General features: G+C 44.9%; 1 pseudogene; it reads left to right on the top strand.

Moving 5' to 3' along the window:
- Positions 1–342: 342 nt before the first annotated feature.
- Positions 343–10,579, top strand: part of LOC148537752 (uncharacterized) — a 37,138-nt pseudogene continuing 26,901 nt past the window's right edge.

Genomic DNA, 10,579 nt, shown 5'->3' with positions numbered 1-10,579 from the left:
TTTATTTATGTTTTTTTTCCCCCTAGCTATGTCTTTGGATAAGGACCGTGAGTTTCTCACCGGCTTCCTGGAGCATTTTGAGGCAAAGGAGTGTCTATGGAGGGTTAGCTGTCGTGACTATTCCAATAAGTCGATAAAACTATTGGCATTGGAGGAATTGGTGGAATATAGTTGTCAATACTGTAGTGATGCATCCGTGAAATGGGTGAGAAATAAATCCAAAATCTCCGTAAAGTCTTTGTCAAAGAACGGAAGAAGGTGGAGGAGTCGAAACATTCAGGAGCGTCCGCTGATAATTTGTATCAGCCCACCCTTTGGTACTACCCTCTTGTTTCCCTTATAATGGACCAAGAACCACAGCGTCAGTCTCTTGTCCTCATTGCCGAGCGAGAGGGAGAAGAGGAGGCAGCTAAAGTTCACAGTGGACCGTCCAAGGCAGGTTTGGTAAGTAGAGACACAGGACCTGATTCAGACCTGCTTGCAAGCGCATAGCACTCGCAAGTGGGTCGATGGTGGGGTACTGCGCACGTGTGGCGCGCGCCGCTTGCATTTGCAAGCCCTGGAGCGAGAGAGGAATTCTCTCACTCCAGGACTCACTACAAAAGGGACGGCTGTCGATGTTGATCTATAGCTCGCCCCGTTTTGAAGGCGGGGAGGCTACACAAACGGAGGCGTTCCTGAAGGAACGCCTGCCGTTTGTGGGAGGCACCACTGACATCACCAGTGATGTCAGTGGGAGAGCTTCCGGCTCTGTTAGAGCAGGAAGCTCTCTGGGGCTTGCGACGGACGAGACCCTACCACAAGGGTTTAGTCGCAAGCCGCGATGGTCGCGGCCATCACCTGGCCACTCGCAAAAGCTGTGGTTGGTCACCCACAGCTTAGCGAGCAGCCAGGAGGCCGAAACAAAAAAAAAAACGCTCTGATTCAGAGCGAGTGCTCTTCAAGAGCGTCCGGCTCTGAATCAGGCCCACAGTGCATACACACCATGTTTTTTTTTTTTTAACAAAACTGCTCCTGTTTTAATGTACCACAAATGTCAACTTAATTGTCATTTATCTCAGACCGTCCTCCTGTCATGGCACTGCACTCTGCTTATTAAAATATGCCATATATTCCTCCCTTACCTGATTGGCCCGTGCAGTCCCTGTGGTTTGTAATGGAGGCGCTGCCACTGATGAAAACTGGGCAATCTCCTTCGGACTGGGTCTTCTGGCATAGCTGTGCCCGATGCCCTTTGTTGGGTTGTTTTGTGCCGTAGAAAGTTATGCAGAACACAGCACACCAACACGACCCAGTCTATCTTGTTAACACGCAGGTTTATGGTGGTGTGGAAAATGCGCAACCAGTTACTCAGAATTCCAAATGCATTTTCCACAATACGGCGTGCCCTAAAAAGCCGATAGTTGCAGAGGCATTGGTCTCTGGTCAAGCCCCTTTGAGCATATGAGGGTTTTGGAGGTGAGCCTCTGGTATAATGCCATCTGTTTGAAGGACCCACCATCTGAAGCACGGCCATTCTTGCCAACATCCACAAAGACAAACTCAAAATGTGCATTCACCACCGCCATGGGAACGATGCTGAAGTACCCCTTGTAGTTATAATAGTAGGCAGGGCCGGCTCTAGGGGTGTTCGACCAGTGCGGTCGCAAAGGAGTGCCACCCATAGAGGGCAAACCCCCCCAACATCCCAATTTCAGCGGGACAGTACTGTCCCGAAGTGGCCCGCGAGTGTTCAAATTGGGAGGTTGAGGACCCTCAACCCCCGCTGCTGTGCGGCGGTGCTGGACCCCCGGAGTGTGAATGGATGCAGCACGCGCATTCGCATGGCATCCATTTCTAATGGGAGAGGGCTGGGGGAAGCCCCCCAGCTTTACCCCCAGCTTGACATTATTTGGAGGCGTAACATGCGGGCATGCCTCCTAATAATGTCACTTGGGGTGTGGCCTATGGTAATGAGGCCACACCCCCAATTAAAGGGCGCATTGTAACGGGCCAGCACAGGGTGCTCAGACCCCTGGAGCTGGAGCCCTGATAGTAGGATCCGCTGTTGACAGGTAGGGTGATGCAGATATGTTTCCCATCGATGTCTCCCCCGCAGTTAGGGAAATTCCAATGCTGTTCAAAGTCTTCAGCGATAGTTTTCCACTCATCGACGGTTGTTGGAAACTAGAAAAAAAAAAGTAAAAATCAGTTAAAACATGAACATTAATATTTTTTCATTTTTTTCATTACAGACTCCAACCCAAGAACTGAAATTGGCATCTACGCCTGATTTGAGCATCATTGGTGACAGTGAGAGGGATGTGTCAATTTCCCCATGGCCACAACCAACCGCACCACCCCCAGCACCTACCGCACCTTCCCAGCGAAAGAGAAAGCGCCCAGGGAGAATCCACCAATGCACGGACCCTGCAGATGATTTTTTACGGCAGGCAGAAGAGATTTTAAAAAGGCACCCTGACCACCTAGATCACCTCACCTCTCATATAAATAGCACCATGCGGCAAATGAGTGTTGAAACCCAAAAAGAATTCCAGCGTCTGGTATATGAGTTGCTCATCAGGGCGCTGCATAATCATTTATATCCATCAACCTATATTGGTGACCCTGTGCCCTGCCCATCTGCCCCAACCACCTCTGTGATGCCCCCATCCCAGTCACAGCCTACTCCCCCATCCACTAAACCGACCACCGCAAGCCGTGCTATATATAGTGCCCTTTTAGAAGCAGAGGAGGATATTCCTGGGTTTTACGACATCTAAAAAATTTTTGTTGTTGTTGCCTGCAGGATCACCAAATTTTAGCTTTCCAAGTTGTTACTCTATGTTATACGGTGGTGACGCCGCCGATTGGACATGATCAATACACACATGACACAAGGACAGATTGTTGGAAGCCGGGGCCACAATATGTACTTGTGCCATGTGTTTATTGGCCTATTCAATCCAGCGTCTGACCCACCGTATACCATAGAGCAGCCTAGCTATTGGGACTGCTAAAATTTGGTGATAATGCAATTTTTTTACATTATAATATAAAGGCATATAGGAGACTTTAAAAAAAAAAATGTGCAAAGTTATTTATTCCATGTTTGGAAATATGCAAATGTTATACTGTAGTCATATAGACAGTTTCATTACCCGCCATAGCAATGTTTTAAAGTGATTATACAGTAGTTTTCTACATTTAAAAATAAAATAAAAAATTCTTTCACAAGACATAAATATGTAGTGTGCTTTTTCTTACCGTACTGGTACTGCAGCACTTTGACAATAGCATTGCAGGTCTCCGGGATGATGACGCCAGAGCCGTAACTAGACTTTTTGGTGCCCTGTGCCAGAAGTAGCATTGGCACCCCCTCCATTTTCCCCAAACTTCAGGTCTACCAGTGACCTTCCTATAGCCAGGTATTTCAGGGTAGCCACCAGCCTCTGCTCAGCAGGGATTGCCCTCTGCAGCTTAGTATCCTGCTTCCGGATATGGGGGTCACCAGACGCAGCAACTCCTGTAAGGTGTCATCATCCATGCACAGGAAGTTGCGATAGTCGTCCGGATTGTTCTCCCGAATCTCCATCAGCAGAGACATATGAGAGAGAGTATCCCTCTGCAGCAGCCACTCTTTGGTCCAGCATGCTCTCCTCCTTTGCTGGGTCCTCTCCTTCAACACCTTAACTCCAGCATAGGCGACCAGAACTCTATACCGATATGGATCCATCAGCACAGAAAGCAGGATAGTGTTATGGATAGGGTGGTTAATCGGACAAGAGTTGCGGAGGACTGCTGCCAGTTAACTAGTTGTGGCCAAGTGTAGAATATGCAATTCAGCCTGTGCACTGTAGGAGCAGCCTTGAGGGTTGGTTGTGGCCTTTATAGTCGTGGCCAAGGGACTGGTGACATGAAGCAGCCTTGGGGTCTGTTGGAGCAGGCCTGGAGGCTGATTGTGGCCTTTATAGTCGTGGTCAAGGGACTGTGGATGTGGAGCAGCCTTGGGGCTGTTAGAGCAGGGTTGGAGGCTGCTACCAGTGCTGCCAGGATGACACTGGCGACGATGTGCTTAATAGCGCACCTGGAACGCAGAGTTGCTACCAGTGCCGCCGGGATGACACTGGTGACGGTGTGCTTAATAGCGCACCTGGAACACAGAGCTGCTACCAGTGTCGCCGGGATGACACTGGCGACGGTGTGCTAGGTTGTGCTCCTGGAACGCAGAGTAGCTACCAATGCCGCCGGGATAACACTGGCGACGGTGGGCTTAATAGCGCACCTGGAACGCAGAGCTGCTACCAGTGCCACCGGGATGACACTGATCACCAGGTGATGACATGTGCTTCTGGGGTAAGAAGCGCTCCGTGCTGCCCAGATGGTACAAGCAGCACGTGTGGATGAGATGCAGGTGGAGCCGCCTGGTAGGAATAAATGGCCCAAACAAAACACAGCTAGACTGTTTCAGGAACTCAAACTGACATGCAGGAGACGGGAACCGGAAGTTCTATCACCGGCATGGAGTTCTGGGCTAACTGGAATTTAACAGAGACAGAGTCCTATCAAAGCAAGTCTCCCTTAATGACAGACTACAGTGCACCTGGGCTGTGTCCCCTCAGGAGAGTCAATTAGTGCACCTGACACTGCACACAGAAGACAGTAATTAGTGTAGTGTCTCAGTAGTAACAAAGGCTGGAACTCCAAGCAATATGATCTACTTAACTGCAGATCCTAACAGATAAGGGCCCTCATTCAGAGCCGTACGCTCTGAGCAGAGCGTACGCTCTGAATGAGGGCCGGGCTCCATTTTCATGGAGCGTCCTCCTGGACGCTCGTATAGCTGTGGGTCACCACCCACAGGCTATACGAGCGTGCATTGTGATGGTCGCGATGGTCGAGACCATCGCGACCATCGAATTTGCGAGCCGGAGCCTGCGGTTGAGGTTTTCAACCGCAAGCTCCGGAGTGATTTTGGCTCTATCAGAGCCAAAATCACTCCCACTGACATCACTAGTGATGTCAGTGGGCCGGCTTCTGACGGGAGGCGTTCCCGTGGGAACGCCCCCGTCAGGGAGGCACGCCCCCGGCACGCCCACCAAAGGGGGCGTGCTGTCAATCAACATTGACAGCACGCCCCCTTTGATCGGACACAACGAGCGAAGGACTTTCCTTCGCTCGTCGCGTCTGGCGCATGCGCACGATGGAGCTCCCTCCATCGTGCGCATGCTCAGTCCATAACATCGACCCACTTGCGAGCGGACAGCCGCTCGCGAGTGGGTCTGAATCAGGCCCAAGGTGCATACACACACAACAATTTTTTGAACGATTATCATTAAATGATATCGTTTAACGATAATCGTTTGAAAAAATCGTTCACTTACTGAGTCAAACGATGAATGATTATTGTTCATGCGCGTTCACGTTTGTAGTTTGTAGTTTGTAATTCAGTCAGACTTGTCAACTCAACGATTTTCATTAAGTTAATATGCAAAAATCGTTTGTAGTTCATAAAAATCGTTCATTACATTTAAATGAACATAGTAAATGAACAACTTTAGTAAACGATTTTAGTTCATTTTTTCAAGGTAGAAAATCTTTTACTAAAATCGTTCATTAACTAAATCGTTGTGTGTGTATGCAGCTTCAGAATGCAACAAAAACACACTTTGTTGAGCCAGGCAAAACAAAGCAGAGCACAATAGCAATGTACAGAGGCCCTGATTCAGACCCGGACGCAAGTGGCCGTTCGCTCGTCCGCCGTACGAGCGAAAAAATTTTAATTCAAGCGCTCGCACGTATGTTTGCTCGCAGCTAATCTTCCGCCCCATAGTCTCCCAACCCCTCCTCTAGCTAGCGAACGTTCAAAATAGCGACCGTCCGTCTCCTCTTTGGTTGCAGGGAACGCTCGCACAAGTCAATTCCGGAAGTGGCCCTGTCAGTTTTCGATTGCCTGCTCTTTCATTCAGCAAACATACTTGAATCGATCAATGGCAATCACTATATTAATTACCTTAATTGTTATTCACATGTTTGCAATCGGTTGTTTTTTTTTATTATTGTTAGTGTGTGTCATTGCTTCCGCAGAATACGTACGGTTGGACCAAGAGGATGGTTGTTCAAAATTAAAAGTTTGTTTGAATGCTACTGTTGTTTTGCGTTTTTTTTATAGGCCGATTTTTCAAATTTTGTTTTAATATTTAAATTAGCTTACGCATGTCACTGCATCAAGCCTATCATAACTCACATTATATTTGTGAGGGTGTAGGTCACATGACTCATACAATAACCAATAGAATAGTTTCTGTTAATTTACAAAGTACATTATCCAATCAAAATTTTTCTAGGACCTTTATTAAAACTGTTTTGTGTTAAAAAAATCATTGCCATCATGAGAGCCTCAGCTTTTTGTAGGCGTGAGCTCCTGGTCCTCACTGAGGTGATGGACCAGAGAATCACCGAGCATCCGCCCCCCATCACCAACCTCCGCAAGCGTATGGCCTACGCGGAGGTGCGCCGCCGCCTGCGTTCCATCGGCTATCGACGAAATATCGGGCAACTGGAATGCAGGTGGTCGGATCTGAGGCACAGATCCCCACGCCTGTTGGCCAATTTGCGTCTTCAGATACATCAAAGTAAGTGTTTTTTTCCCCTAAAATTTAGGCATACCTGCGTGTGCATGTTTCCCGTCTAGCCCTGTTTCTTTATTTTGGACCTACCTGCGTGTGCATGTTTCCTGTCTAGCCCTGTTTCTTTATTTTGGACCTACCTGCGTGTGCATGTTTACAGTATAGCCCTGTTTCTTTATTTTGGACCTACCTGCATGTGCATGTTTACCGTCTAGCCCTGTTTCTTTATTTTGGACCTACCTGCGTGTGCATGTTTCCCCTCTAGCCCTGCTTCTTTATTTTGGACCTACCTGCATGTGCATGTTTACAGTATAGCCCTTTTTTTGGGGGGGGGTGTAAAATTTTTAAAATAAAAATTAAAAATGTAATAATAAATATTTTTCAACATCATTTAGGGGCTGAGCGCAGACTCCAATGGTGCAGATGTCGGGCTCGTCCCCTATCCCCCACTCCCACCCAAACATCCTCTGCCCACTCTTCCCCAAATTCCCCCTCCACCCCAGACCTGGCCGACCGTGAGTGCCCTCCCTCTCCTCACATTCCCATCCCTCCAGCTTCACCCTCCCCTCCATCCCCCCTCTCTTTTCCTCACCCTCAACTTCCTCCCAAATAACCCCTCCTCCATCCGTGATGCACTGGCCCACCTCTGATGAGGATGATTTCGGGGCTCCAGGCCCAGTCAGCATTTTGTCCGGTATGTTTCCCTTTTAAACTATGGTTGTTTTTTCATTATTTTGTTTTTGGTTGATGTTGTCCTTTTGCCTGTGCAGTTCAAAATTGTAAAGTATTTCTAATGTTTTTTATATATATCTTTGTGAAACAATGTCCAGGATGTTTTCCCCTTATACATATGACACATGTCCAAACACTCATACTTGTGCCTTTCTTGTTTACGGTACCAACAAATGTCGTATTTTTGCATAGTTGTAACTCTAGTTTTTTATTTTATTTATTTTTTGACCATTTTTTTTCAACAATCTTTTCGTTTGGCATTCATTTTGTTTTGGACATGTTTTTTTTCTTCTTTTTTTGTATAGTCTGTTTTTTGTGTGGTTTTTTAACATCTAAATTAAGGTGTCATTTTAGTAATTCGCACATTTTTTTAACCCACAGAGGACCAGAGGCGTAACGCTGAAATTTCTGCGGGCTTGCAGATTCTGAGGGGCCATGTCGTTGCCATGCTTGTGGCCTTGGACCATATTTTGGCTCTCCTGCGCCACTAATTTTTTTTATTTGGCCCAAAAAATGTTAAAAAAAATAAAATTTATTTTGATTTATTTACGTCTCATTCCTTGTCTGTAAATCTTAGATTGTAGAACCTTACATAAGTCTACTATTTTACCATGAGTTTTTAAGTAATGTAAATTTGAGTGTAGAAAGCTCAAGTAAGTATGTAAGCTGGCACATTAAACACCTAACAATCCCAATAGGTTTGTAGAATTAACGGCAAAAATAGTTTTTTCTTTTTTGGGGGTAATGTAAAAATTAAACCAAACCTGCTTAGGCCTAGATTAGAAAACATACTGATTCACCATAATACCTTTGGTGTTTGTTTTTAGCCACAAAGCAGGGTAAAAAAGTTTACAATTTAAGAAATTACAGGATTAGCCATTAAGCAAGTTTGCATTTTTTGGACCAGGTTACACTTGCTTGTAATTTACCAAGGAAATGTTTGTTTAACGTAAACCAAAAATTTAATGCACACAAATAATAAACACCAAGTGAATTGTCACAATCAATTCACACATTGAAAACACACACAAAAGTCCAAAAAACCCCAAAAACCCCAAAATCATCTAAAAAATCTGTTTGAAGAAGTGGCATGCCAACATGAATCCACAAATGAGGAGAAGAAATCATTGTTCCCGAAGTTATATCCAATGTGTCCACATGAAGTCATTTTTGTTGATCAGGTAGTATGCATCGTTTTTTATGGTCATTGTATGGAATAAAACAAAAACAAAAGCAAAAAAAAGTTAAAAGTGTACATTAAAATATTACATCTCTACATTGTGTCAATTAAAGTAATTTCTGGGAATAATTACCTAAAAAATCGTGCAACAATGTCATCGCGTATGGCCCCCCCCACATACTGACCTCCGACCAACCTCGGGGGGGCCATCCTCAGGCAAGGCAACCTCTGGCTGCATTGGGACACCACTCCTTATGGCGATGTTGTGAAATGTCCCACACAGGACCACAATTTTCGAAACCATAGCCGGCAAATACATGAGGTTGCTACCAGAGCAGTGGAGGCATCTGAATCTGCCTTTTAAAAGGCCGATACAGCACTCCACCACCTGCCTGGTGGCTGTAAGTGCGGAATTATACTGACTTTGTGGCCCTGGTGTGGGAACCAAATAAGGAGTGAGCAGCCAGGGCGTGCAAGGGTAACCACTGTCTCCTGTGAAAATATAAAAAATAACATCAGGACCATTGGGTACCAAGCTTTGTATTGTTTTCAACAGAAGGTGTCAACTTACCCAGAAGCCATGCATCACCAGCTTGTAGGTTGTTTAATTTGTGCCAAAGCCCTGATTGCCGGATGACGAAGGAATCATGTGCACTGCCTGGGAATTTGGCATTCAGGGACAGGATCTGGAGGGAAGCATCACATATCACCATTACATTCAGTGAATGAAAGTGCTTTCGGTTCCTACATATTGCCTCCAGACTTGCTGGAGGCTGAAGTGGTATGTGAGTACCATCCACAACCCCTATGATGTGTGGGAAGCCAGCAATTTGGTAAAAATTAGCCTTCACCACATTAAGGGAACCCATATCCAATGGCATTTTAACAAAATGATGGAGGTGTTTAAAAAGTGCATCCATCACTGCCCTCAGGATCCTTGAAAAGTAGGATTGGGATATTCCTGCCACTATTCCCACAGTGGTTTGAAAGGATCCTGAGGCACAAAAATGTAACACCAACATTAATTGCGTAAGTAGTGGTATTGCTGTAGGACTGTCAGTTTGCCGTTCAAGATCACTCTCTATTAATGAGAGAGTGTCTATGATGATTTGTTGCGGAAGATGGTAGCACCTTAACACCTCATCATCTGGAATTCCAAAAAGGGTGACACGTGTTCTATATATCTGGGGCCTTGCACGCCTACGAGGCCTCCGCCTGGGACGAAGTTGAGGTTGGTCGGGTTCTGGAACCATGGCCAATATAATACGACCAACATCAACCTGAAATGTTAAGCCAGGTAGTTATTTTTTTTGAGAAATGTGTTAAGAAAAATATACTTATCTTTGCAAATAAACCAAAAGATTCTTACAGGCCTGGGTCGTGTCATGTGAAAATCAACCTACATTTCCAAAGTAGAAAAAAAATATTAGATTTATGTAATAAACTCGGATTTCAAACAAATATAGTTTAAGAAAATTTAGAGAAGGAAGCACATATTACTTCGCAAAATGTTACGCTACATTTAGAGTTAACACAGGATTTTACACAGAAGAAGCACATATTATTTCGCAAAATGGTATGCTACATTTAGAGTTAACACAGGATTTTACACAGGAAGCACATATTACTTCGCAAAATGGTATGCTACATTTAGAGTTAACACAGGATTTTACACAGAAGAAGCACATATTACTTTGCAAAACATATGCTAAGACCAACACATGCAATTTGTTAAGTAATAAAACCAAAAACACTTACCAAAAACAGACAAATATCCCAAAGTTAGAAAAGGTCACTTGGGTTCCAGCCAAAATAACTGTTTAAATAAAAAAAAAAAAAAAAAAACACAATTTAAGAATAAAAATGGTTTAGGGAATTATTGAAATACTTACTCAAAAATATAAATCAAAATAGCAGAATAAAAACGCAAAAATGCTAACTTAAACAAAGAAAGTAATAAAAAAACGCTCTGTCAAAAACAAAAAAAACACTCCTTCACGAACCAACAACCAAATAACCAACCACTACTCCGAAATACCTCCAACAATCCAAAAATGCC

Source organism: Taudactylus pleione, unplaced genomic scaffold (genome assembly GCF_031769625.1).
Source record: "Taudactylus pleione unplaced genomic scaffold, aTauple2 ptg000044l, whole genome shotgun sequence".
NCBI classification, from domain to species: Eukaryota; Metazoa; Chordata; class Amphibia; order Anura; family Myobatrachidae; genus Taudactylus; species Taudactylus pleione.
The sequence above is the reverse complement of the archived record's forward strand: the minus strand, read 5'-3'. Positions and strand labels throughout refer to the sequence as shown.